This window comes from Bos taurus, chromosome 9 (assembly GCF_002263795.3).
Source record: "Bos taurus isolate L1 Dominette 01449 registration number 42190680 breed Hereford chromosome 9, ARS-UCD2.0, whole genome shotgun sequence".
In the NCBI taxonomy this organism is placed as follows: domain Eukaryota; kingdom Metazoa; phylum Chordata; class Mammalia; order Artiodactyla; family Bovidae; genus Bos; species Bos taurus.
The window spans coordinates 78,121,502-78,148,367 of NC_037336.1; positions in this window are offsets into that span (position 1 = coordinate 78,121,502).

Here is a 26,866-nt window from a genome sequence, read left to right on the forward strand (position 1 = left end):
GGTAATTCACTTGTCCTGGTTTTCAGTCCCCAAATATATTCATGACCTTGAGAAGATGATAGGCTTTCTAAGCCTCTACAAATTTATAATAAAGAGCCCATTTTTATCTCTTTTAATTCTATAAATGTCAATGCTTCTTGTCAAGATAGCTGTTTTCCCTTTATTTTCACCAAATAATCTTTAATAGTTATAGAAAACATGCTTAACTAAAGTTACTTTCTCTTGCAAATACATTTCAAACATTTAGCTTGCTGGGAATGACTTAAAATTGCGTTTTGCTTCCTCTGATGCCAAATAATGGTTCAGTGAATCTGAGTTTTGCCTTAGTTCATGAAGGAGTTCATGAAAACTTATAAAAAGCATTCTTTCACTTTGTTTTGACCATAAACTCTTTATCTTCTGTGGTTTTAAACAACACAAGCTGTATCTATATACAGACTTAAATAGATCTTTATATATTAGATTCTCATTAGATAAATAATAAATTATAGATAGATACAGTTAGGCAGATAAAGATACACAGAGATCAATGGATGATTATCATGCATATATATTAGATCATTTTAATATATAAATGATAATATTTGCTTAAAGCTGAGAAGGGTACAAGTGCGGGCGGCTGCGACGGCGCACAAGAGCGGTCGAGAGGAGCTACCCAACATCCGAGGTCAGGGGCGGCAGCAGCCGAGAGAAGCCACTCCGCGTCTGAGGTCGGGGGGCGGCGGCGGAGAGTGCCAGGCAGCGACAGCGCAGGAGCAGCCTAGAGGAGCTACACTGCGCCCAAGGCCAGGGGCGGCGGCCGGGAGGAGCTACCCTACACCCGAGAGGAGCAACCCCACGTCCAAGGAGCAGTGGCTGCAGCCAGCGCAGGAGGGCCCAGAGGAGCTACTTCACGTTCAGGAAGGGCGGCAGTGAGGAGATACCCCTCATCCAAGGTAAGGAGCAGTAGCTGCGCTTTGCTGGAGCAGCTGTGAAGAGATACCCCACGTCCAAGGTAGGAGAAACCCAAGTAAGACAGTAGGTGTTGCAAGAGAGCATCAGAGGGCAAACACACTGAAACCATAATCACAGAAAACTAGTCAATCTGATCACACGGACCACAGCCTTGTCTAACTCAATGAAACTAAGCCATGCCCTGTGGGGCCACCCAAGACGGGTGGGTCATGGTGGAGAGGTCTGATAGACTGTGGTCCACTGGAGAGGGGAATGGCAAACCACTTCAGTATTCTTGCCTTGAGAACCCCATGAACAGTATGAAAAGGCAAAATAATAGGATACTGAAAGAGGAACTCCCCAGGTCAGTAGGTACCCAATATGCTACTGGAGATCAGTGGAGAAATAACTCCAGAAAGAATGAAGGGATGGAGCCAAAGCAAAAACAACATTCAGTTGTGGATGGGACTGGTGATAGAAGCAAGTTTCGATGCTGTGAAGAACAACATTGCATAGGAACCTGGAATGTTAGGTCCATGAATCAAGGCAAATTGGAAGTGGTCAAACAGGAGACGGCAAGAGTGAACGTTGACTTTATTTTTGGGGGCTTCAAAATCACTGCAGATGGTGACTGCAGCCACGGAATTAAAAGACGCTTGCTCCTTGTAATAAAGGTTATGACCAACCTAGATAGCATATTGAAAAGCAGAGACATTACTTTGCCAACAAAGGTCCGTCTCAGTTCAGTTCAGTTGCTCAGTCATGTCCGACTCTTTGCCACCCCATGAATTGCAGCTCTCCAGGCCTCCCTGTCCATCACCACCTCCTGGAGTTCACTCAGACTCATGCCCATCGAGTCAGTGATGCTATCCAGCCATCTCATCCTCTGTCGTCCCCTTCTCCTCTTGTGCCCAATCCCTCCCAGCATCAGAGTCTTTTCCAATGAGTCAACTCTTCTCATGAGGTGGCCCAAGTACGGGAGTTTCAGCTTTAGCATCAGTCCTTCCAAATGACCACAGGAAAAACCATAGCCTTGACTAGATGGACCTTTGTTGGCAAAGTAATGTCTCTGCTTTTGAATATGCTATCTAGGTTGGTCATAACTTTCCTTCCAAGGAGTAAGCGTCTTTTAATTTCATGGCTGCAGTCACCATCTGCAGTGGTTTTGGAGACCCAAAAAATAAAATCTGACACTGTTTTCCACTGTTTCCCCATCTATTTCACATGAAGTGATGGGACTGGATGCCATGATCTTCATTTTCTGAATGTTGAGCTTTAAGCCAACTTTTTCACTCTCCACTTTCACTTTCATCAAGAAGCTTTTTAGTTCCTCTTCACTTTCTGCCATAAGGGTGGTGTCATCTGCATATCTGAGGTTATTAATATTTCTCCTGGCAATCTTGATTCCAGCTTGTGTTTCTTCCAGCCCAGCGTTTCTAATGATGCACTCTGCTTATAAGTTAAATAAACAGGGTGACAATATACAGCGTTGATGTATTCCTTTTCCTATTTGGAACCAGTCTGTTGTTCCATGTCCAGTTCTAACTGTTGCTTCCTGACCTGCAAATTTCTCAAGAGGCAGGTCAGGTGGTCTGGTATTCACATCTCTTTCAGAATTTTCCACAGTTCATTGTGATCCACCCAGTCAAAGGCTTTTGTATAGTCAATAAAGCAGAAACAGATGTTTCTCTGGAACTCTCTTGCTTTTTCCATGATTCAGCGGATGTTGGCATTTGATCTCTGGTTCCACTGCCTTTTCCAAAACCAGCTTGAACATCAGGAAGTTCACGGTTCACATATTGCTGAAGCCTGGCTTGGAGAATTTTGAGCATTACTTTACTAGCGTGTGAGATGAGTGCAAGTGTGTGGTAGTTTGAGCATTCTTTGGCATTGCCTTTCTTTGGGATTGGAATGAAAACTGACCTTTTCCAGTCCTGTGGCCACTGCTGAGTATTCCAAAGTTGCTGGCATATTGAGTGCAGCACTTTCACAGCATCATCTTTCAGGATTTGAAATAGCTCAACTGGAATTCCATCACCTCCACTACCTTTGTTTGTAGTGATACTTTCTAAGGCCCACTTGACTTCACATTCCAGCATGTCTGGCTCTAGGTCAGTGATCACACCATTGTGATTATCTGGGTCGTGAAGATCTTTTTTGTACAGTTCTTCTGTGTATTCTTGCCATCTCTTCTTAATATCTTCTGCTTCTGTTAGGTCCATACCATTTCTGTCCTTTATCGAGCCCACCTTTGCATGAAATGTTCCCTTGGTATCTCTAATTTTTTTGAAGAGATCTCTAGTCTTTCCCATTCTGTTGTTTTCCTCTATTTCTTTGCATTGATCGCTGAAGAAGGCTTTCTTATCTCTCCTTGCTATTCTTTGGAACTCTACATTCAGATGCTTGTATCTTTCCTTTTCTCCTTTGCTTTTCACTTCTCTTCTTTTCACAGCTATTTGTAAGGCCTCCCCAGACAGCCATTTTGCTTTTTTGTGTTTCTTTTCCATGGGGATAATCTTGATCCCTGTCTCCTGTATAATGTCACGAATCTCAGTCCATAGTTCATCAGGCACTCTATCTATCAGATCTAGGCCCTAAATCTATTTCTCACTTCCACTGTATAATCATAAGGGATTTGATTTAGGTCATACCTGAATGGTCTAGTGGTTTTCCCTACTTTCTTCAATTTCAGTCTGAATTTGGCAATAAGGAGTTCATAATATGAGCCACAGTCAGCTCTTGGTCTTGTTTTTGCTGACTATATAGAGCTTCTCCATCTTTGGCTGCAAAGAATATAATCAATCTGATTTCAGTGTTGACCATCTTGTGATGTCCATGTATAGAGTCTTCTCTTGTGTTGTAGGAAGAGGGTGTTTGCTATGACCAGTGTATTTTCTTGGCAAAACTGTATTAGTCTTTGCCCTGCTTCATTCCTTATTCCAAGGCCAAATTTGCCTGTTCCTCCAGGTGTTTCTTGACTTCCTACTTTTGCATTCCAGTCCACTATAATGAAAAGGACATCTTCTTTGGGTGTTGGTTCTAAAAGGTCTTGTAGGTCTTCATAGAACCGTTTGACTTCAGCTTCTTCAGCGTTACTGGTTGGGGCATATACTCGGATTACTGTGATATTGAGTGGTTTGCCTTGGAAAGGAACAGAGATCATTCTGTCATTTTTGAGATTGCATCCAAGTACTGCATTTCATACTCTTTTGTTGACCATGATGGCTACTCCATTTCTTCTGAGGGATTCCTGCCCGCAGTAGTAGATATAATGGTCATCTGAGTTAAATTCACCCATTCCAGTCCATTTGAGTTTGCTGATTCCTAGAATGTCGACATTCACTCTTGCCATCTCTTGTTTGACCACTTCCAATTTTCCCTGATTCATGGACCTGACATGAATGTGGTCCACTGGAGAAGGGAATAGCAAACTACTTCAGTATTCTTGTCTTGAGAACCCCATGAACAGTACGAAAAGGCAAAATGATAGGATACTGAAAGAGGAACTCCCAGGTCAGTAGGTGCCCAAAATGCTACTGGAGATCAGTGGAGAAATTATTCCAGAAAGAATGAAGGGACGAAGCCAAAGAAAAAACAATACCCAGCTGTGGATGTGACTGGTGATAGAAGGTCCGTCTAGTCAAGGCTATGGTTTTTCCAGTCGTCATGTATGGATGTGAGAGTTGGACTGTGAGGAAGGCTGAGCGCCGAAGAATTGATGCTTTTTTTTTTTTAATTTTATTTTATTTTTAAACTTTACATAATTGTATTAGTTCTGCCAAATATCAAGATGAATCCGCCACAGGTATAAATGTGTTCCCCATCCTGAACCCTCCTCCCTCCTCCCTCCCCATACCATCCCTCTGGGTCGTCCCAGTGCACTAGCCCCAAGCATCCAGTATCGTGCATCGAACCTGGACTGGCATCTCGTTTCTTACATGATATTTTACGTGTTTCAATGTCATTCTCCCAAATCTTCCCACCCTCTCCCTCTCCCACAGAATCCACAAGACTGTTCTATACATCAGTGTCTCTTTTGCTGTCTCGTACACCGGGTTATTGTTACCATCTTTCTAAATTCCATATATATGCGTTAGTATACTGTATTTATGTTTTTCCTTCTGGCTTACTTCAGTCTGTATAATAGGCTCCAGTTTCATCCACCTCATTAGAACTGATTCAAATGTATTCTTTTTAATGGCTGAGTAATACTCCATTGTGTATATGTACCACAGCTTTCTTATCCACTCATCTGCTGATGGACATCTAGGTTGCTTCCATGTCCTGGCTATTATAAACAGTGCTGCGATGAACATTGGGGTACATGTGTCTCTTTCCCTTCTGGTTTCCTCAGTATGTATGCCCAGCAGTGGGATTGCTGGATCATAAGGCAGTTCTATTTCCAGTTTTTTAAGGAATCTCCACACTGTTCTCCATAGTGGCTGTACTAGTTTGCATTCCCACCAACAGTGTAAGACGGTTCCCTTTTCTCCACACCCTCTCCAGCATTTATTATTTGTAGACTTTTGGATCGCATCCATTCTGACTGTTGTGAAATGGTACCTCATAGTGGTTTTGATTTGCATTTCTCTGATAATGAGTGATGTTGAGCATCTTTTCATGTGTTTGTTAGCCATCTGTATGTCTTCTTTGGAGAAATGTCTATTTAGTTCTTTGGCCCATTTTTTGATTGGGTCGTTTATTAGCAAGGTGAAAAGACAGCCTTCAGAATGGGAGAAAATAATAGCAAATGAAGCAACTGACAAACAACTAGTCTCAAAAATATACAAGCAACTCCTACAGCTCAACTCCAGAATTGACGCTTTTGAACTGTGGTGCTGGAGAAGACTCTTGAGATTTCCTTGGACTGCAAGGAGATCCAACCGGTCCCTCCTAAAGGAGATCAGTCCTGGGTGTTCCTTGGAAGGACTGATGTTGAAGCTGAAACTCCAATAGTATGGCCACCTCATGCTAAGAGTTGACTCATTGGAAAAGACCCTAATGCTGGGAGGGATTGGGGCCAGGAGGAGAAGGGGATGACAGAGGATGAGATGGCTGGATGGCATCACCAACTCTATGAACATAGGTTTGAGTGAACTCCGGGAGTTGGTATTGGACATGGTGTGCTGTGATTCATTGGGTCGCAAAGAGTCGGACACAACTGAGCTACTGAACTGAACTGAACTGAAGATAAAAGGTAAATTATTAAAGAATATGCTAAGCACAATTGTAAGTTTTATGCATATTACCTTGTATAATGCTTACAACAGTCCATAGCATATTGCTATATCCATTTTAAAGAAGAGGAAACTGAGACATGAAGAGTTGGAGAAACTTGGTCAAGGTTGCAGAGCTCATCAGTAATGAATTCATGACTCAAACTCAAAGGCATCTGATTCTGGAGTCAGGGCTTTTACTCAGTGCATTACAGTATCATCTCAAAAGCAAGAGAATACAAAGTGCCATAAAAAGATGGATATAAATGGAAGAATGTCTATTGGGTGTGTGGAATGAAATCAATCTGAAATAGTCCTAGAGTAGTGATAATATTTGTCTTGGCTTTGTTTAAAGAGACATTTGCCTAGCAAAGAATTGAGGGTGATAAAAAACATTTCAAGTAATGAATAAGTACATGTAAAGATGTGAGGCATAAAAATGTTGCAATATTTAGGAAATTTTGAGAGGTCAAATGTGACTATAATTCTGGCTTCCTGGAATAAGAGGAGAATGACACAGGAGGCTGAGATGGTAGAATGGTGCTCAGCTGTGAGTAACTTTGTCATCATGTTGTTCAGTTGTTAAGTGGTGTCTGACTCTGCAACTCCATGAATTGTAGCACACCAGACTTCTCTGGAAAAAACACAAGCTGGAATCAAGATTGCCAGGAGAAATATCAATAACCTCAGATATGCAGATGACACCACCCTACTGGCCGAAAGTGAAGAGGAACTAAAAAGCCTCTTGATGAAAGTGAAAGTAGAGAGTCAAAAAGTTGGCTTAAAGCTCAATATTCAGAAAATGAAGATCATGGCATCTGGTCCTATCACTTCATGGGAAATAGATGGGGAAACAGGGGAAACAGTGTCAGACTATTTTTTGGGGCTCCAAAATCACTGCAGATGGTGATTGCAGCCATGAAATTAAAAGATGCTTACTCCTTGGAAGGAAAGTTATGACCAACCTAGATAGCATATTCAAAAGCAGAGACATTACCTTGCCAACAAAGGTTCGTCTAGTCAAGGCTATGGTTTTTCCTGTGGTCATGTATGGATGTGAGAGTTGGACTGTGAAGAAGGCTGAGCGCCGAAGAATTGATGCTTTTGAACTGTGGTGTTGGAGAAGACTCTTGAGAGTCCCTTGGACTGCAAGGAGATCCAACCAGTCCATTCTGAAGGAGATCAGCCCTGGGATTTCTTTAGAGGGAATGATGCTGAAGCTGAAACTCCAGTACTTTGGCCACGTCATGCGAAGAGCTGACTCATTGGAAAAGACTCTGATGCTGGGAGGGATTGGGGGCAGGAAGAGAAGGGGACGACAGAGGATGAAATGCCTGGATGGCATCACTGACTCAATGGACGTGAGTCTGAGTGAACTCCGGGAGTTGGTGATGGACAGGGAGGCCTGGTGTGCTGCGATTCATGGGGTCGCAAAGAGTCAGACACGACTGAGGGACTGAACTGAACTGAACTGAGACTTCTCTGTCATTTACTATCGCCCAGAGTTTGCTCAAAATCATTTTCATTGAGTCAGTGATGCCATTCCACCATCTCATCCTCTATCACCCCTCTCTCCTCCTGCCCTTAATCTTTCCCAGCATCAGTCTTTTCCAGTGAGTCAGGTTTTCTCATCATGTGGCCAAAGGTTGGGTCCTCAGATTCAGCATCAGTTCTGTTCACTTCAGTCACTCAGTTGGGTCTGACTTTGTGACCCTATGAACCACAGCACGCCAGGCCTCCCTGTCCATCACAAACTCCTGGAGTCCATCCAAACCCATGTCCATTGAATCCCTCCAACCATCTTATCTTTTGTCGTCCACTTCTCCTCCTTCCCTCAGTCCCTCTCAGCATCAGGGTCTTTTCAAATGACTCAGCTCTTCACATCAGGTGGCCAAAGTATTGGAGTTTCAGCTTCAACGTAAGTCCTTCCAAGAAACACCCAGGACTGATCTTCTTTAGGATGAACTGGTTGGATCTCCTTGCAGTCCAAGGGACTCTCAAGAGTCTTCTCCAACACCACAGTTCAAAAGCATCAATCTTTCGGCACTCAGCTTTCTTCACACTCCAACTCTCACATTCATACATGACCACTGGAAAAACCATAGCCTTGACAAGATGGACCTTTGTTGACAAAGTGATGTCTCTGCTTTTTAATATGCTTTCTAGGTTGGTCATAACTTTCCTTCCAAAGAGTAAGCGTCTTTAATTTCATGGCTGCAATCACCATCTGCAGTGATTAGAGCCCAGAAAAATAAAGTCAGCCACTGTTTCCCCATCTATTTGGCATGAAGTAACAGGACCAGATGCCATGATCTTTGTTTTCTGAATGTTGATCTTTAAGCCAACTTTTTGACTCTCTACTTTCACTTTCATCAACAGGCTTTTTAGTTCCTCTTCACTTTCTGCCAAAAGGGTGGTGTCATCTGCATATGTGAGGTTATTGATATTTCTCCCGGCAATCTTGATTCCAGCTTGTGCTTCCTCCAGCCCAGCATTTCTCATGATGTACTCTGCTTATAAGTTAAATAAGCAGGGTGACAATATACAGCCTTGATGTATTCCTTTTCCTATTTGGAACCAGTCTATTGTTCCATGTCCAGTTCTAACTGTTGCTTCCTGATCTGTACACAGATTTGTCAAGAGGCAGGTCAGGTGGTCTGGTATCCCATCTCTTTCAGAATTTTCCACAGTTTATTGTGATCCACACAGTCAAAGGCTTTGGCATAGTCAATAAAGCTGAAATAGATGTTTCTCTGGAACTCTCTTGCTTTTTGGATGATCCAGCAGATGTTGACAATTTGATCTCTGGTTTCTCTGCCTTTTCTAAAACCAACTTGAACATCTGGAAGTTCATGGTTCACATATTGCTTAAGCCTGTTTTGGAGAATTTTGTGCATTACTAGCGTGTGAGATGCGTGCAATTGTGCGGTAGTTTGAGCATTCTTTGGCATTGCCTTTCTTTGGGATTGGAATGAAAACTGTGGCCACTGCTGAGTTCTCCAAATTTGCATCAGTCATTCCAATGAATATTCAGGGATGATTTCCTTTAGGATTGACTGGCTTGCTCTCCTTGTTGTCCAAAGAAATCTCAGGAGTCTTCTCCAGCAGCACAATTTGAAAGCATCAGTTCTTCGGAGCTCAGCCTTCTTTATGGTCCATAAATAAAAGTTCTATAAATAGAATTGTGAATATAATAGAAAAAATGAAGAGATGTACTATTTTTAGTACACTCTAAGTGTACTCTATGTATATGTTTGAGGACTTGATATCATAAGCTACATACATGGAGAATGCATTCTCCATATATTTTTCTCAAAATATTTATTACATTAATCAACATTTTAATCATATTCAAGCAAAATCTTATGTAGTATATGTGTTTGTATGAGCCTGTGTCTATGTCTGTGTGTGTGTGAAATGCAAAGGTTCACACATAACCTAGCTGATCTTGAAAAAGAACAGAGTGGAAAGACTTATTTTATGGATATCCAAAGTTATTTTAGAGCTCTTCTGTCTGTGGGCTTATCTCAAAAGGGCATCTCAGTGAAGCATTCTCATGGAAAACGTGTTGCTTTGTGTAACTCGTATTTGCATTAGTGACAGAACTTGATGCTCTGGCCTACTGATGGGTTAAACTGCTTTTTGTAGTTTAACCTAGAAGATTGCTTACATTCAAATAATTCTTTAAAATGTAACTTTGTAGTTTCCCCTAGGGAATCAAATGAATGTGTGCCTAATATTTTGATCAGTTTGGAAATTACCTTAACCTTAAATTTTATCAGCTTTATAAATAAATACAAATATAATATACTTCAGTTCAGTTCAGTTCAGTCTCTCAGTCGTGTCCGACTCTTTGCGACCCCATGAATCACAGCACGCCAGGTCTCCCTGTCCATCAGCAACTCCCAGAGTTCACTCAGACTCATGTCCATCGAGTCGGTGATGCCATCCAGCCATCTCATCATCTGTTGTCCCCTTCTCCTCCTGCCCCCAATTCCTAGCACTTTGTTTTTAATACAGAGATTAAAGCAATGTGGTACTGGCATAGAGATGGAAAAATAAACTAATAGAACAGAAACATACATTCATGGAGAATTGATTCCCAATAAAAATGTACTACAGCAAAGAAAAATATAAATGTTAATAAAATAGTGCTGTATTATTTGAATATATCTGTTTAAAAATATTTTGGCTTCTACCTCTAATTCTATTAACATGGGAATTTCTAATTATAAAAACATAACAGTATAAGAGTATATTGCTAAATAATATACTGGGCAAAAATAGTACTAATATGAAAAAAGCACAAGTCTTCTTAAGGACTCCTCCCAATCAATAAGAAACATGGAGAAGTAAACAATCATCCTAACAAACAAATCATCAACTCATGAATACAATGGACAATAGATATAAAGAGGCATTTTCCAAGAAATAATCAAATGACTAAATTATATGAAATGATACTTCAGTCAGAGAAATTAAAATTAAATCCTTTGAATTACCACAACATAATAACAAAGGTCTTAAAAAAAACCAAAACAGACGATATCAGTTCTTGGCAGAAATGTTCAGTGATATCCCCTCTAATATACTCCTGGTGGGAGAATAAATTGGAAAACTACTTGGGAAAATAATCTAGTCCCTACTGATATAGGACATTTCATAGTATTTACTGTAGCAATTTAAAGCCAAAGTTTATACCCAACAAAATTATTTACATGTGTGCAATAAAACACAATAGGAAAAATATTAATAGGATTATTTTTAATAGCCCCAAACTGGCAGTAAGAATTGAATGGATAAATTTTGGTAGTTTTAGAAAATGAATGGTATACCATAATGAAAATGAATTATCTCTACCCATACTGGAATGAATGAAATATTAAATATAATTTTGAGCCAAAGTAAACTGGCTATAAGCAAAAATTGCAAAACCTCATTTATATAAATTTTTTAAAACAGGAAAAACTAATATGACATTTGCAATCAGAATGGGAGTCCTTCTGGGGAGAAATGGCAACCAGCTCCAGTATTCTTGCCTGGAAAATCCCATGGACAGAAGAACCTGGTGAGTCCCAGTTCATGGGGTCACAGAGAGTCCACTGAGCGAATAACACTTAGGAGTCTTTTGGGAGTAGGTTAGGGTAATGATTAGGAGGGGGCAAAATGTGTTTGTGGCTTCTTTTTCTCTGTTTTTTCTTCTTACCTTTATTGGATTATACAATTCATCAAAGTATAGAATTTTAAATTATTTATTTGTTTGTGAGTAGGGTATTTTGCAACAAAATTTATTTAGAATATTTTCTATCATCAAATGCATTTAAGAATTACCTTTGAATAATATGTCAAGATTTACTATGCTTCAGAATTTTTTTTTCTTCTAGAAATTTTATTTGTTTATTTTTTAATTTATATTTAAATTTATTTATTTTAATTAGAGGCTAATTACTTTACAATATTGTATTGGTTTTGTAAGCCATAATGCAGTGCTTAGCTGCTCAGTCATGTCCCACTCTTTGTGACCCCATGGACTGTAGCCCTCCAGGCTCCTCTGTCCACAGGGGTTCTCCAGGTAAGAATACTGGTGTGGGTTGCCACTCCTCCAGGGGTTCTTCCAACTCAGAGATCGAACCCAGGTCTCCCTCATTGCAGGCAAATTCCTTACCATCTGAGCCACATAATATATTAATCTGTTTTTTCTCTCCAAAAGTGTAGCATTTTTGTTACTTCTAGAAATGCCACATACTCATTTTATGTGCAAAATTTTTTGCCATGGCATATCAATCTATTCATGATCTCATTTCTACTGATTTTCTCAGTCTTTTTTTTTTTTTTTTTCTGGGTTATCTCCCCTACATAAACCACCTTGATTAAATGTGTTCTTCAAATAAATTCAGCATCTCTTTCCTCAGTACCTTAACATACAGATGATTCTTCTACCTGAATTATTTTTTTATCTATAACATAGATAAGCCTTGGGTGATTTTAAGATTTACATTGTCATCCCCTTTACAAAGATTATCATAATTCACCTAATGTATGTTATTATTTCTTTTTTGCCTCTTATACTAAGAAACCTGACCACACTCTTTCATAGCGCTTATGATATTGAACTGAAAATTACAATATAAGCATCATGAAAATATCTCACTCATCTTTGTACATCTATCACAGTTCGCACACACAAAAAAGTAAATGCGTGAATTTAATACATTTTAGATGTCAGTGAAATTTTTACCCTTCTCCTCATCTGTAAAGGTGGGAAACAGATCTGTCCATGGTGTTGTGAATTTCCCATTCAGTTCAGTTCAGTCGCTCAGTGCTGTCTGACTCTTTGTGACCCCATGAATCACAGCACGCCAGGCCTCTTGTTCATCACCAACTCCCAGAGTCCACCCAAACCCATGTCCATTGAGTTGATGATGCCATCCAGCCATCTCATCCTCTGTCGTCCCCTTCTCCTCCTGCTCCCAATCCCTCCCAGCATCAGAGTCTTTTCCAATGAGTCAACTCTTCACATGAGGTGGCCAAAGTATTGGAGTTTTAGCTTCAACATCAGTCCTTCAAATGAACACCCAGGACTGACATCTTTTAGGATGGACTGGTTGGATCTCGTTGCAGTCCAAGGGACTCTCAAGAGTCTTCTCCAGCACCATAGTTCAAAAGCATCAATTCTTCAGCACTCAGCTTTCTTCACAGTCCAATTCTCACATCCACACATGACCACTGGAAAAACCATAGCCTTGACTAGATGGACCTTTGTTGGCAAAGTAATGTCTCTGCTTTTGAATATGCTGTCTAGGTTGGTCATAACTTTCCTTCCAAGGAGTAAGCGTTTTTTAATTTCATGGCTGCAGTCACCATCTGCAGTGATTTTGGAGCACCCCCCCCAAAATAAATTCTAACATTGTTTCCACTGTTTCCCCATCTATTTCCCATGAAGTGATGGGACCAGATGCCATGATCTTCGTTTTCTGAATGTTGGGCTTTAAGCCAACTTTTTCACTCTGCTCTTTCACTTTCATCAAGAGGCTTTTTAGTTCCTCTTCACTTTCTGCCATAAGGGTGGTATCATCTGCATATCTGAGGTTATTGATATTTCTCCTGGCAATCTTGATTCCAGCTTGTGCTTCTTCCAGCCCAGCGTTTCTCATGATGTACTCTGCATAGAAGTTAAATAAGCAGGGTGACAATATACAGCCTTGCTGCTACTGCTAAGTTGCTTCAGTCATGTCTGACTCTTAGTGACCCCATGGACTGCAGCCTATCAGGGTCCTCTGTCCATGGGATTTTCCAGGCAAGAGTACTGGAGTGGGTTGCCATTGCCTTCTCTGATACAGCCTGGATGTACTCCTTTTCCTATTTGGAACCAGTCTGTTGTTCCATGTTCAGTTCTAACTGTTGCTTCCTGACCTGCACATAGCTTTCTCAGGAGGCATGTCAGGTGGTAGTATTCCCATCTCTTTCAGAATTTTCCACAGTTTATTGTGATCCACACAGTCAAAGGCTTTGGCATAGTCAATAAAGCAGAAGTCTTATAACTAGAGAGACTTAGTGTCAAAATTCAGATATGCAGATACTCAGTTCATTGCATGTTCATTACACTTTGTTAGAGAAAACAATACAGAGCCTTTGATCATATTGAGACATTCATTTCATTTCTACATTTCACAGCCTTTCTTTGGCAATGGTAGAAAATATCTCCAGCTGCAGATTTCCCTGCAAATAAGGAATTACATATTTTCTGTGGGTGTGTTTTTCTTTGAATTGCTCAGTCAGCACATGAATGAATATGAAATATGCTTATAGATAAAGAAATTTACCAATGAGAGGTGAGATGGCTGTTTTCCTCCTGCTCTGTGTTTGGCATGTCATCAAGGTTATTATGAAGATCAACCGGTTTAATACATGTGAAGAGCTTAGAACTGTGCCTGACACATAGTAAAGCCTAGGTAAATGAAAATAATTTTTTGTATGATTCAGCTAGAGAATAATCTTTTAGCTATTATGGAAACAACTTTGAAGAAGCATAAAGCACATGGTGTATGCTTGTGTGTTCAAGTGGATGCTATATTGAAATGGACAAGTTAGGTAGGAAATTGTGCTTCAGCACTAAAATGGTCTCAGTGAGAAATGAACAATGAATGTTAAATTAATATTAATCTCTTCTTATTGTCATTGTGATCATCTGTGCAGGTTTTTATGTGTGCTTGGCAAGAAGGAGTAGATACAATTTAGCCCATAATGTCTCTCCTACTTCCTTCCATAGTAGTGATAAACTTTGTTACAAAGCTCAGATATCACTGATTGCTGGTAAATATGAATAAGAATAATGAATCATAGAGTTCTAAGGTCAAATTGGCTCTGTTTTAAGATGAAAGATTAAAAGGGCCAATATCTTTGAAAACTTTGAAATATGTAGCTTTTATCATAGCCTTCAGGTCTTCCTAAAGAGTGCAAATTAGTTGGGAAGTATTATATGCATGCAAATAATTTTTTTCAAGAAACATTGGGAGTCTGATATTATGTACATCAAAGAACTCTTAAAGAGGCCTTTCTATTCTTTTGTAAATGATCTGTAGACACTTTTAGTAAAGCATTCATTAAGAATCTTTAATTCAAAAAAAATATTGGTTATGAATTGTACAAATCATAGTGCCACCAGTCTTATTTATGCATAATATTGTGGTTTTTATCTCCAAAAAAAGACTGGTTAATTTTCATTCAGCTTTTAATTTGCAATAACATGAGATTTACTCTATCAAATGTCTCTGATACTCTATCAGATGTCTGATACACTATCAAAAGTTTCTGCCAACAAAAGTCCATCTAGTCAAAACTATGGTTTTTCCAGTAGTCATGTATGGATGTGAGAGTTGGACTATAAAGAAAGCTGAGTGCTAAAGAATTGATGCTTTTGAACTGTGGTGTTGGAGAAGACTCTTGAGGGTCCCTTGGACTGCAAGGAGATCCAACCAGTCTATTCTAAAGGAGATCAGTCCTGGGTGTTCTTTGGAAGGACTGATGCTAAAGCTGAAACTCCAATACTTTGGCTACCTGATATGAAGAATTGACTCACTAGAAAAGACCTGATGCTGGGAGAGAGTGAAGGTGAGAGAAGGGGATGACAGAGGATGAGATGGCTGGATGGCATCACTGACTCGATGGATGTGAATCTGAGTAAGCTCCAGGAGCTGGTGACTGAGGGAAATCTGGTGTGCTGCAGTCCATGGGGTCTCAAAGAGTCGGACACAACTGAGCGACTGAGCTGACTGACTGACTGACCCTATCAAATAAAATAAAATGGATCTTTAATGCCATATAGATTTTTATTGTTGACTGGATAAAATTTGATTGTATTAAAAAAGTTCTCAAATAACTAATATTCATTAGTTTTCTCTTAGGACAAAAAATTACCAAAATATTATATGTTTCAGGTGGTAGAACATAATAATTTGATATTTTATATATTTCAAAAGGGTCACCACCCAAAATCTAGTTAGCAAGTCATTGTACATAATTTAAGAATTTCTTCCCTATAATGACAATTTTTAGGATATACTCTGTTGGCAACTTACAAATATACAAAACAGTGTAATTAATTATAGTTACTATGCTGTACATTACATTATGTACATTACACAGAAGAACTGTACAAAAAAGATCTTCACGACCCAGATAATCACGATGGTGTGATCGCTGACCTAGGGCCACACATCATGGAATGTGAAGTCAAATGGGCCTTAGAAAGCATCATTACGAACAAAGCTAGTGGAGGTGATGGAATTCCAGTTGAGCTATTTCAAATCCTGAAAGATGATGCTGTGCAAGTGTTGCACTCAATATGCCAGCAAATTTGGAAAACTCAGCAGTGGCCACGGGACTGGAAAAGGTCCGTTTTCATTCCAATCCCAAAGAAAGGCAATGCCAAAGAATGCTCAAACTACCGCACAATTGCACTCATCTCACACGCTAGTAAAGTAATGCTCAAAATTCTCCAAGCCAGGTTTCAGCAATATGTGAACCGTGAACTTCCTGATGTTCAAGCTGGTTTTAGAAAAGGCAGAGCAACCAGAGATCAAATTGCCAACATCCACTGAATCGTGGAAAAAGCAAGAGAGTTCCACAAAAACATCTATTTCTGCCTTATTGACTATGCCAAAGCCTCTGACTGTGTGGATCACAATAAACCGTGGGAAAATCTGAAAGAGCTGGGAATCCCAGACCACCTGATCTGCCTCTTGAGAAATTTGTATGCAAGTCAGGAAGCAACAGTTAGAACTGGACATGGAACAACAGACTGGTTCCAAATAGGAAAAGGAGTACGTCAGGGTTGTATATTCTCACCCTGCTTATTTAACTTCTATGCAGAGTACATCATGAGAAACTCTGGACTGGAAGAAACACAAGCTGGAATCAAGATTGCGGGGAGAAATATCAATAACCTCAGATATGCAGATGACACCACCCTTATGGCAGAAAGTGAAGAGGAACTAAAAAGCCTCTTGATGAAAGTGAAAGAGGGGAGTTAAAAAGTTGGCTTAAAGCTCAACATTCAGAAAACTAAGATTATGGCATCCGGTCCCATCACTTCATGGGAAATAGATGGGGAAACAGTGGAAACAGTGTCAGACTTCATCTTTTTGGGCTTCAAAATCACTGCAGATGGTGACTGCAGCCATGAAATTAAAAGATGCACACTCCTTGGAAGGAAAGTTATGACCAACCTAGATAGCATATTCAAAAGCAGAGACATTACTTTGCCAACAAAGGTCCATCTAGTCAAGGCTATGGTTTTTCCTGTGGTCATGTATGGATGTGAGAGTTGGACTGTGAAGAAGACTGAGCGTCAAAGAATTGATGCTTTTGAACTGTGGTGTTGGAGAAGACTCTTGAGAGTCCCTTGGACTGCAAGGAGATCCAACCAGTGCATTCTGAAGGAGATCAGTCCTGGGATTTCTTTGGAAGGAATGATGCTAAAGCTGAAACTCCAGTACTTTGGCCACCTCATGCCAAGAGTTGACTCATTGGAAAAGACTTTGATGCTGGGAGGGATTGGGGGCAGGAGGAGAAGGGGATGACAGAGGATGAGATGGCTTGACGGCATCACTGACTCGATGGACATGAGTCTGGGAGGCCTGGCATGCAGCGAATCATGGGGTCGCAAAGAGTCAGACATGACTGAGTGACTGAACTGAACTGAACTGAACTGACATTACATACCCATGACTTATTTATTTTAAATTAAAAATTACTGGTTCTTATAAGGATATCAGTTACATTAGATTAAGGCCCATCATAATATCCTTATTTTAACTTGATGAGCTCTGTCTTTCAGGACAGTAGCCATATGAGATCATAATTAGCGTTACAAGGGGATAGGACTTCAATATAGCCTTCTCAAAAATACCTTGAATGATTTTATTTTGAACCTATATAATCATCATTCCCATTTGTAGAATACACTACATAATAAATTATATAAATCAGATCAGTTCGGTTCAGTTCAGTCGTTCAGTCGTGTCTGACTCTTTGCGACCCCATGAATCATAACACAGCAGGCCTCCCTGTCCATCACCAATTCCTGGAGTTCACTCAGACTCACGTCCATTGAGTCAGTGATGCCATCCAGCCATCTCATCCTCTGTCGTCCCCTTCTCCTCATCCCTCCGATCCCTCCCAGCATCAGGGTCTTTTCAAATGAGTCAACTCTTCTCATGAGGTGGCCAAATTACTGGAGTTTCAGCTTTAGCATCATTCCTTCCAAAGAAATCCCAGGGCTGATCTCCTTCAGAATGGACTGGTTGGATCTCCTTGCAGTCCAAGGGACTCTCAAGAGTCTTCTCCAACACCACAGTTCAAAAGCATCAATTCTTCGGCGCTCAGTCTTCTTCACAGTCCAACTCTCACATCCATAATGACCACAGGAAAAACCATAGCCTTGACTAGATGGACCTTTGTTGGCAAAGTAATGTCTCTGCTTTTGAATATGCTATCTAGGTTGGTCATAACTTTTCTTCCAAGGAATTAGAGTCTTTTAATTTCATGGCTGCAGTCACAATCTGCAGTGATTTTGGAGCCCAAAAAAATAAAGTCTGACACTGTTTCCACTGTTTTCCGCATCTGTTTGCCATGAAGTGATGGGACCAGATGCCATAATCTTAGTTTTCTGAATTTGAGTTTTAAACCAATTTTTCACTCTCCTCTTTCACCTTCATAAGTCCTTTTAGTTCCTCTTCACTTTCTGCCATAAGGGTGGTATCATCTGCATATCTGAGGTTATTGATATTTCTCCTGGCAATCTTGATTCCAGCTTGTGCTTCTTCCAGCCCAGGGTTTCTCATGATGTACTCTGCATAGAAGTTAAATAAGCATGGTGACAATATACAGCCTTGACGTACTCCTTTTCCTATTTGGAACCAGTCTGTTGTTCCATGTCCAGTTCTAACTGTTGCTTCCTGACCTGCATACAAAGTTCTCAAGAGGCAGGTCAGGTGGTCTGGTACCTTTTAGAACTAACACCCAAAAAAGATGTCCTTTTCATTATAGGGGACTGGAATGCAAAAGTAGGAAGTCAAGAAACACCTGGGGTAACAGGCAAATTTGGCCTTGGAATATGGAATGAAGCAGGGCAAAGACTAATAGAGTTTTGCCAAGAAAACGCACTGGTCATAGCAAACACCCTCTTCCTACAACACAAGAGAAGACTCTACACACGGACATCACCAGATGGTCAACACCGAAATCAGACTGATTATATTCTTTGCACCCAAGATGGAGAACCTCTATACAGTCAATAAAAACAAGACCCGGAACTGACTGTGGCTCAAATCATGAACTCCTTATTGCCAAATTCAGACTTAAATTGAAGAACGTAGGGGAAATCACTAGACCATTCAGGTATGACCTAAATCAAATCCCTTATGATTATACACTGGAAGTGAGAAATAGATTTAAGGGACTAGATATGATACAGTGCCTAATGAACTATGGACTGAGGTTTGTGACTTTGTACAGGAGACAGGGATCAAGACCATCCCCATGGAAAAGAAATGCAAAAAAGCAAAATGGATGTCTGGGGAGGCCTTACAAATAAATCAGTTACTAAGTTAAATTTTAAAGAAATTGTTTATTATTGATGCCCATTTCAATATATTCTTTTGTGGGGAATAAGTTAACCTATAAGAACAAGTATTAATGTCATTTGAAGATGTAGATGTTGATCCATTTTTTTTCCACTTAAAAGAAACCAAAATTCTAGGTACACTTGAATGAAATATAGACAGAAAATATTGTTTCAGATACTTTATGTTACTGCATCATTTAATTATTACAAAAACTTATAATACAAGCATAATTACCTTACTTGGTGGCTCAGATAGTAAAAGCATCTGCCTACAATGAGGGAGACCCGTGTTTGATCCCTGGGTTGGGAAGATCCTCTGGAGAAGGAAAGGGCAACCCACTCCAGTACTCTTGCATGGAAAATCCAATGGACGGAGGAGCCTGGTATACAGTCCATGGGGTCGCAGAGTTGGACACGACTGAGCGACTTCACTTTCACTTATCTTTCTAGCTTTATAGATAAAGAAAACTAAAAGCTATCATATCACTTAGGTGACCTATATGACTGTCATTATGGGTCAGAATATTGGCAAACTCAGTTCTATTTTCAGTCAAAAATTCAATTATTTTTGTCTTCCAATTTAAAGAAAACTATGCAAAAAATTGAGAATCTTGTTTAAAACGCATACTTGTATTTTCCTAAAGAGCTGGCCCATATTATTCTGAAATGGGCCTGTGAACCAAAGGTGGGTAAAAAAAGGCTTTTGGGTAATAAATTTCTTAGGCATTAATGAGGAATATCAATTGAAACAAGCAAACAAACAAATACTTTTAAATTTATGTAGAACGGGCTTTCAAATTCTTGTAGATTCTTACAGTTTTACTGAGAGGCAGATTTAGTGGTTTTCTTTGAATTTCACTTTGGATGGTTATTTTTAACTCTCTTAAAAGCTGAAATGACACAAAACTGACAGATGTGTTGCATACCAAATTTTAATCATTTGCATCAATAAACACATTAATGTGGTACTGATTAATAAAATCTCTTTAAGTCATCACGCATTGAAAACTATTCTAAGATTGCAATGTAAGACATCATTGTAACTTACATGTTTGAGTCCAGTTTTATGACTATTCATTCCAACACACTCTCAGAAAAACAAAGTCCCATTTAATAAGTTACCTGGTGAGGTGAAAGCTCATAGAAGTAAAACTGTTGCACATGGAGAGCCTCAAAGTATGCCTAAGAACAGTTCATTAGACTGAAGAATTGTGATATTATCCAGAGTATCAGACCTCTTTTGCTGAGGTTGGAGAGATAGTATTCCAGCTGCATGGAGGGGAGGAGGAAATATGGAATTCACGATATTATAGGGTGAACTGTGTCCCCACAAAATTCCTAGGTTGAAATTCTACACCTCCCATCTCCGAATATGACCCAATTTGAAGATAGTGTCTTTACAGATGTAATCAAGTTAAGATGATACCATTTGGGTAGACTCCTAATCCAGTGTTATTGGTATTCATAGAAAAAGGGGAAATTTGAAGATAGACTGCATACAGGAAAGATGTCATGTGAATGTCAAGGCAGAGATCAGGGTGATGCATCTACTAGCCAAGGAACACATGCAAGTGAAGTCGCTCATTTGCGCCCAACTCTTTGACATCCCATGGACTATAGCTTAATAGGCTTCTCCACACTTGGGATTTTCCAAGCAAGAGTACCGGAGTGGGTTGTCATTTCCTATACCAGGGGATCTTCCCGACACAGGGATCAAACAAACCTGGGTCTCCCGCATTGCAGGCAGATGCTTTACCCTCTGAGCCACCAGGAAAGCCCAGGAACACATAAGATTGCTAGCTAATCACCAGAAGCTAGGAGAGAGGAATGGAACAGATTGTGTATCAAAGACAACAGAAGGACTTACTCTGCCCGTGCCTTGGTCTTAGATTTCCAGCCTCAGAACGAGAGATAGTACACTTCTTCTGTTCAAGCTACCAAGTTTGCAGTGTTTTGTTACAATTCTAGCCAACTAATATTTCAATACAAAATGTTTTACATAATTTTTCAGTCAAACCACTTTTGAGCCTCAACCATATCCTTATAGTCAGTGGTAACTGGTATTGCCAATTTCTTGGTATTTTGAAGATTTTATGACTCAAATTGAGTTTTTAAATTTTTCCAGTGTTGATTGTCTTTTCATAGGTCTAATAATCAGTTATAATTTGTCTTTATACTTGGTATTATCTGCTTGCAAAATATGTACTTATCATCTTCTCCCCAATTATTCAAGGATTTAGAAAATTTTCTTTCTAACCATTTTATTGAAGTTTGTCGAAAGCAAGGGCATAAATTCAAAAGTTCTGGCATACCTTCAACTGAAAGTTCCACTAATTGACTTAGAAAATGAAGCCATTATAATTTATCATGCAAAATAAACATATTCAATAAAATATTTATATTTATATTTTTATTGAAAATAAGGTTTCTCTGCCAGTATTTTTTAACTACTAACTTCTGAATTCTGTGCAAAAACTTGTTGGAATCTAATGATGTGGAAAATTATCCTAGAGCTCAGTTGCACTTTTATTTATAAGACACATTTTTTTTCTGACATGTTAATACACATTCATGAGTCAAGCGGATCAAGTGTGCATGTTTTTAAAACATTATGGTGTCTTCAGTATTAACCCCTGATATTTAGCTGTTAATATTAAGCTCTAAACTTCGTGAAAAAAAATGCCAAGTTAAATCAGAAATGGAAATGAATATATCAGAAATTAACAGGCACAATACAGATAAAACATAGTTCTTTTATGCCACTGGCTCTGCATAGGTATAACTTAATATACTATCTGAAAAGTTAGATACTTGTATATAGGGTTTTATCAATAAAATAAAATAAAATGAAGGCTTCATTCATTCACTCACTCATCTATCTTTAGTGATGGACAGACTCACTAAACTTATTGCTTTTTATGAGATGTTCCACTAATGTTCAACTGCTCACAATTGTAAAATGTCTGAGTGTGATTAAAGTTCATATACTGTAGTCATTAAAGAGATTTCCTATGTTATTTAGCTTTATTGACTACATAATTGACCTAGTTACACTATCATTGTTTAAAAGAAATACTAGAATAGTCAGTCTTCTTTAGGCAGTCTTTCAACACATTTGAAAAGCTTACATTTTAAATAAGTTTTTCAAATGTGTTGCAAACTCTTAAAATAACTCAGATAGTCCTCCAAACCCATGTAGGGAGACTGTCCATTTAATCTCTTGAGGTATATTTGATGGGACTAAGAAAAGGAGTACGTCAAGGCTGTATATTGTCACCCTGCTTATTTAACTTATATGCAGAGTACATCAAGAGAAACGGTGGGCTGGAAGAATCACAAGCTGGAATCAAGATGCCGGGAGAAATACCAATAACCTCAGGTATGCAGATGACTGGTGGCTCAGAGGTTAAAGCATCTGCCTGCATGCGGGAGACCCGAGTTTGATCCCTGGGTTGGGAATATCCCCTGGAGAAGGAAATGGCAACTCACTCCAGTATTCTTGCCTGGAAAATCCCATTGAGGGAGGAGCCTGGTAGGCTACAGTCCATAGGGTCGTAAAGAGTCGGACACGACTGAGCTACTTCACTTCACTTCATGCAGATGACACCCCTTTTATGGCAGAAAGTGAAGAGGAACTAAAAAGACTCTTGATGCAAGTCAAAGAGGAGAGTGAAAAAGTTGGCTTAAAGCTCAACATTCAGAAAACGAAGATCATGGCATCTGATCCCATCACTTCATGGCAAATAGATGGGGAAACGGTGGAAACAGTGTCAGACTTTATTTTTTTGGTCTCCAAAATCACTGCAGATGGTGATTGCAGCCATGAAATTAAAAGATGCTTACTCCTTGGAAGGAAAGTTTTGACCAACCTAGATAGCATATTGAAAAGCAGAGACATTACTTTGCCAACAAAGGTCCATCTAGTCAAGGCTATGGTTTTTCCAGTAGTCATGTATGGATGTGAGAATTGGACTGTGAAGAAAGCTGAGCCCCGAAGAATTGATGCTTTTGAACTGTGGTGTTGGATAAGACTCTTGAGAGTCCCTTGGACTGCAAGGAGATCCAACCAGTCCATTCTAAAGGAGATCAGTCCTGGGCGTTCATTGGAAGGACTGATGCTAAAGCTGAAACTCCAATACTTTGGCCACCTCTGCGAAGAGTTGACTCATTGGAAAAGACTTTGATGCTGGGAGGGATTGAGGGCAGGAGGAGAAAGGAATGACAGAGGATGATATGGCTGGATGGCATCACCGACTTGATGGACATGAGTTTGGGTGAACTCTGGGAGTTGGTGATGGACAGGGAGGCCTGGCGTGCTGCGATTCATGGGGTCGCAAAGAGTCGGACATGACTAAGTGACTGAACTTAACTGAACTGAACTGAAGAACCACTAGCCATTCAGGTATGACCTAAATCATATCCCTTATGATTATATAGAAGAGCTTATGAATAGATTCAGTGGATTAGATCTAGTAGACAGAATGTCTGAAGAACTATGCACAGAGTTTTGTAACATTGTATAGGAGGTGGTAACGGAAACTATCCCTTAGAGGGAAACAAAGTGCAAGAAGGCAAAGTGGTTGCCTGAAGAGGCCTTACAATAGCTGAGAAAAGAAAGGAAGTGAAAGACAAAGGAAAAAGGGAAAGATATACCCAACTGAATGCAGTGTTCCAGAGAATAGCAAGGTGAGATAAGAAAGCCTTCTTAAGTGAACAATGAAAAAAAGTAGAGTAAAATTATAGAATGAGAAAGACTAGAAATCTCTTCAAGGAAATCAGAGATACCAAGGAACATTTCATGCAAACATGGGCACAATAAGGGACAGAAAAAGCAAGGACCTAACAGAAGGAGAAGATATTAAGAAGAGGTGGCAAGGATATGCAGAAGGGCTATGCAAAAAGATCTTAATGACCCAGAAAACCATGATGCCTTTAGTGTTGAGTTTCTTTGAGATTGGAATGAAAACCGACCTTACCAGTTCTGTGGCCACTGCTGAATATTCCAAATTTGCTGGCATATTAAGTGCAACACTTTAACAGCATCATCTTTTAGGATTTGAAATAGCTCACCTGGAATTCCATCACCTCCATTATCTCTGTTCACAGGGATGCTTCCTAAGGCAAAGAATGGTCAAATTACTGTACAATTGCACTCACTTCACATGCTAGCAAAATTAGGCTCCAAATTCTTCCCTGTAGGCTTTAGCAGGAAATTCCAAATGTACAAACTGGATTTAGAAAAGCAGGAGGCACCAGAGATCAATTTACCAACATCCCCTGGATCACAGAAAATCAAGGGAATTCCAAAAAGAAATCTACTTCTGCTTCATTGACTATGCTAAAGCCTTTGACTGTGTGAATCATAACTAACTTTAAAATTCTTAGAAATGGGAATACCATATCACTTTACCTGTCTCCTGTGAAACCTGTATGCAGGACAAGAAGCAACAGTCATGGAACAACAGACTGGTTCAAAATTGAGAAAGGAGTACATCAAAGCCATATATTGTCACCTTGCTTACTTAATTTATATGCATAGTACATCATGTGAAGGGCTTCCCCAATGGCTCAGCAGTAAAGAATCTGACTGCAATGCAGGAGTCCCAGGAGACATGGTTTCAATCCCTGGGTCAGGAAGATCCCTCAGAGGTGGACTTCTCAACACATGCCAGTATTCTTGCCTGTAAAATCCCATGGACAGAGAAGCCTGATGGGCTACAGTCCATAGGGTCACAAAAAGTTGGACATGACTGAAGTGACTTAGCATGCATACACGCAGACATATCATGCAAAATGCTGGGCTGAATGACTCAGAAGCCAAAATAAGATCGCCGAGCCCCTTGATTAAGGTGAATGAGAAAAGTGAAAAACCTGGCTTAAAACTCAACATTCAAAAAATGAAGATCATGGATGGCATCCAGTCCCATCACTTCATGGCAGATAAATGGGGAAAAAGTAGAAACAGTGAGGTTTTATTTTCTTGGGCTCCAAAATCACTATGTATGGTGACTGCAGCCACAAAATTAAAAGATACTTGCTTCTTGTAAGTTATGACAAACCTAGACAGAGTATTAAAAGGCAGAGACATCACTTTGCAAAGATCTGTAGAGTCAAAGGTATGGCTTTTCCAGTAGTCATGTACGGAAGTGAAAGTTGGACCATAAAGAAGGCTGGGTGCAAAATATTGATGCTTTTGAATTGTGGTGTTGTAGAAGACTCTTGAGAATACCTGGGACAGCAAAGAGATCAAACCAATCAATCATAAAGGAAGTCAACCCTGAATATTCATTGGAAGGACTGATGTGAAGCTAAAGCTCCAATACTTTGGCCACCTGATGTGAAAAGCAGACTTATAGGAAAAGACCCGGATGCTGGGAAAGACTGAGGGCAAGAGGAGAAGGGGGCAACAGAGGATGTGATGTTTGCATGGCATCCCTCACTCAAAGGATATGAGTTTGAGCAAACTCAGAGAGATAGTGAAGGACAGGGAAGCCTGGAATGCTGCAGTCCATGGGGTTGCAAAGAGTTGGACATGACTTACTGAGTGAACAACAACAAAGGATCCAATAAAACTGTGACTCTCTCTTGAATGTTTCCCTGTGTTGTATTACCTTTTATAATGTCTGAGCATCATGCCTTTAAAGTCAGTTATTTGCCTTTCTTTAAATATCTGAAAAATGCAGTGTTTTTGTCAATTTGAGTTCAGTCTAGGGAAAACCAAAATATTGTTTTCAAAAGATGTTTTCATTCTGATTTTTCTTTGTGGTTATAAAATTTGATGCAGACTCCAAGTCCCTGCTTTGCCACATGCATGTCTTTGGCAAAAGTCTTTAAATGGTTGCTGACTTGTAATAAGCATAGTTGTCATGATCCTATTCCAAAAGAATTATGCATAATTAGGTCATAACAAGAGCTAAGTATATGGCATAGGAAAATTACTCAATGGCAGGAGAACTTTTAAGTTAAAGCCAAACCCTTTATTAGTTCTTTTTGTTTGTAGAATGTGGTCACCATGGCTTTTATCTGAACCCTGTAGAGGCTGCTTAAAATTTATGCACTGGGAGCTGCACTGTCAGCTATTTATTCGTTTCATGAATGTATCAATCAATCAATCAATCAGTCCATCAATCTATAAATCCATTACCCCTCCTCTTATTTTTCTAAGATAGCATTTGTTCCAGAAGTAAACGAAGCAATTATCCATTCATGTTTTACAAGATTTATGAATATGTCTACAATCTGTGATTTATTGTAAAGATTTCTTCTGTTATATTCTAGAAGTTAGAATTGTATCCTTGCATTTGTCACCTTAGGTGTTATGAAGTTGATAGTTGATATTTATGGGTTTGAAACTGGAAAAAAAAATGGAAAAAAAATTACCTATCTCATTCCTACTTATGCTATAATACTAGTGTTGACACCTCCATATGGCTTTTTCTTTAGTGTTCATATTTTTATTTCCTCAGTCACCTCCTTTATAGGTCATTTTTTATTTCTGCTGCATAAAGTTCACCTCTTTATTTTATTTACAAAACTTATGTCCAGTGGAACTCTGCTTTGCATTTAGTCATTTGAATGATGATTACTGACT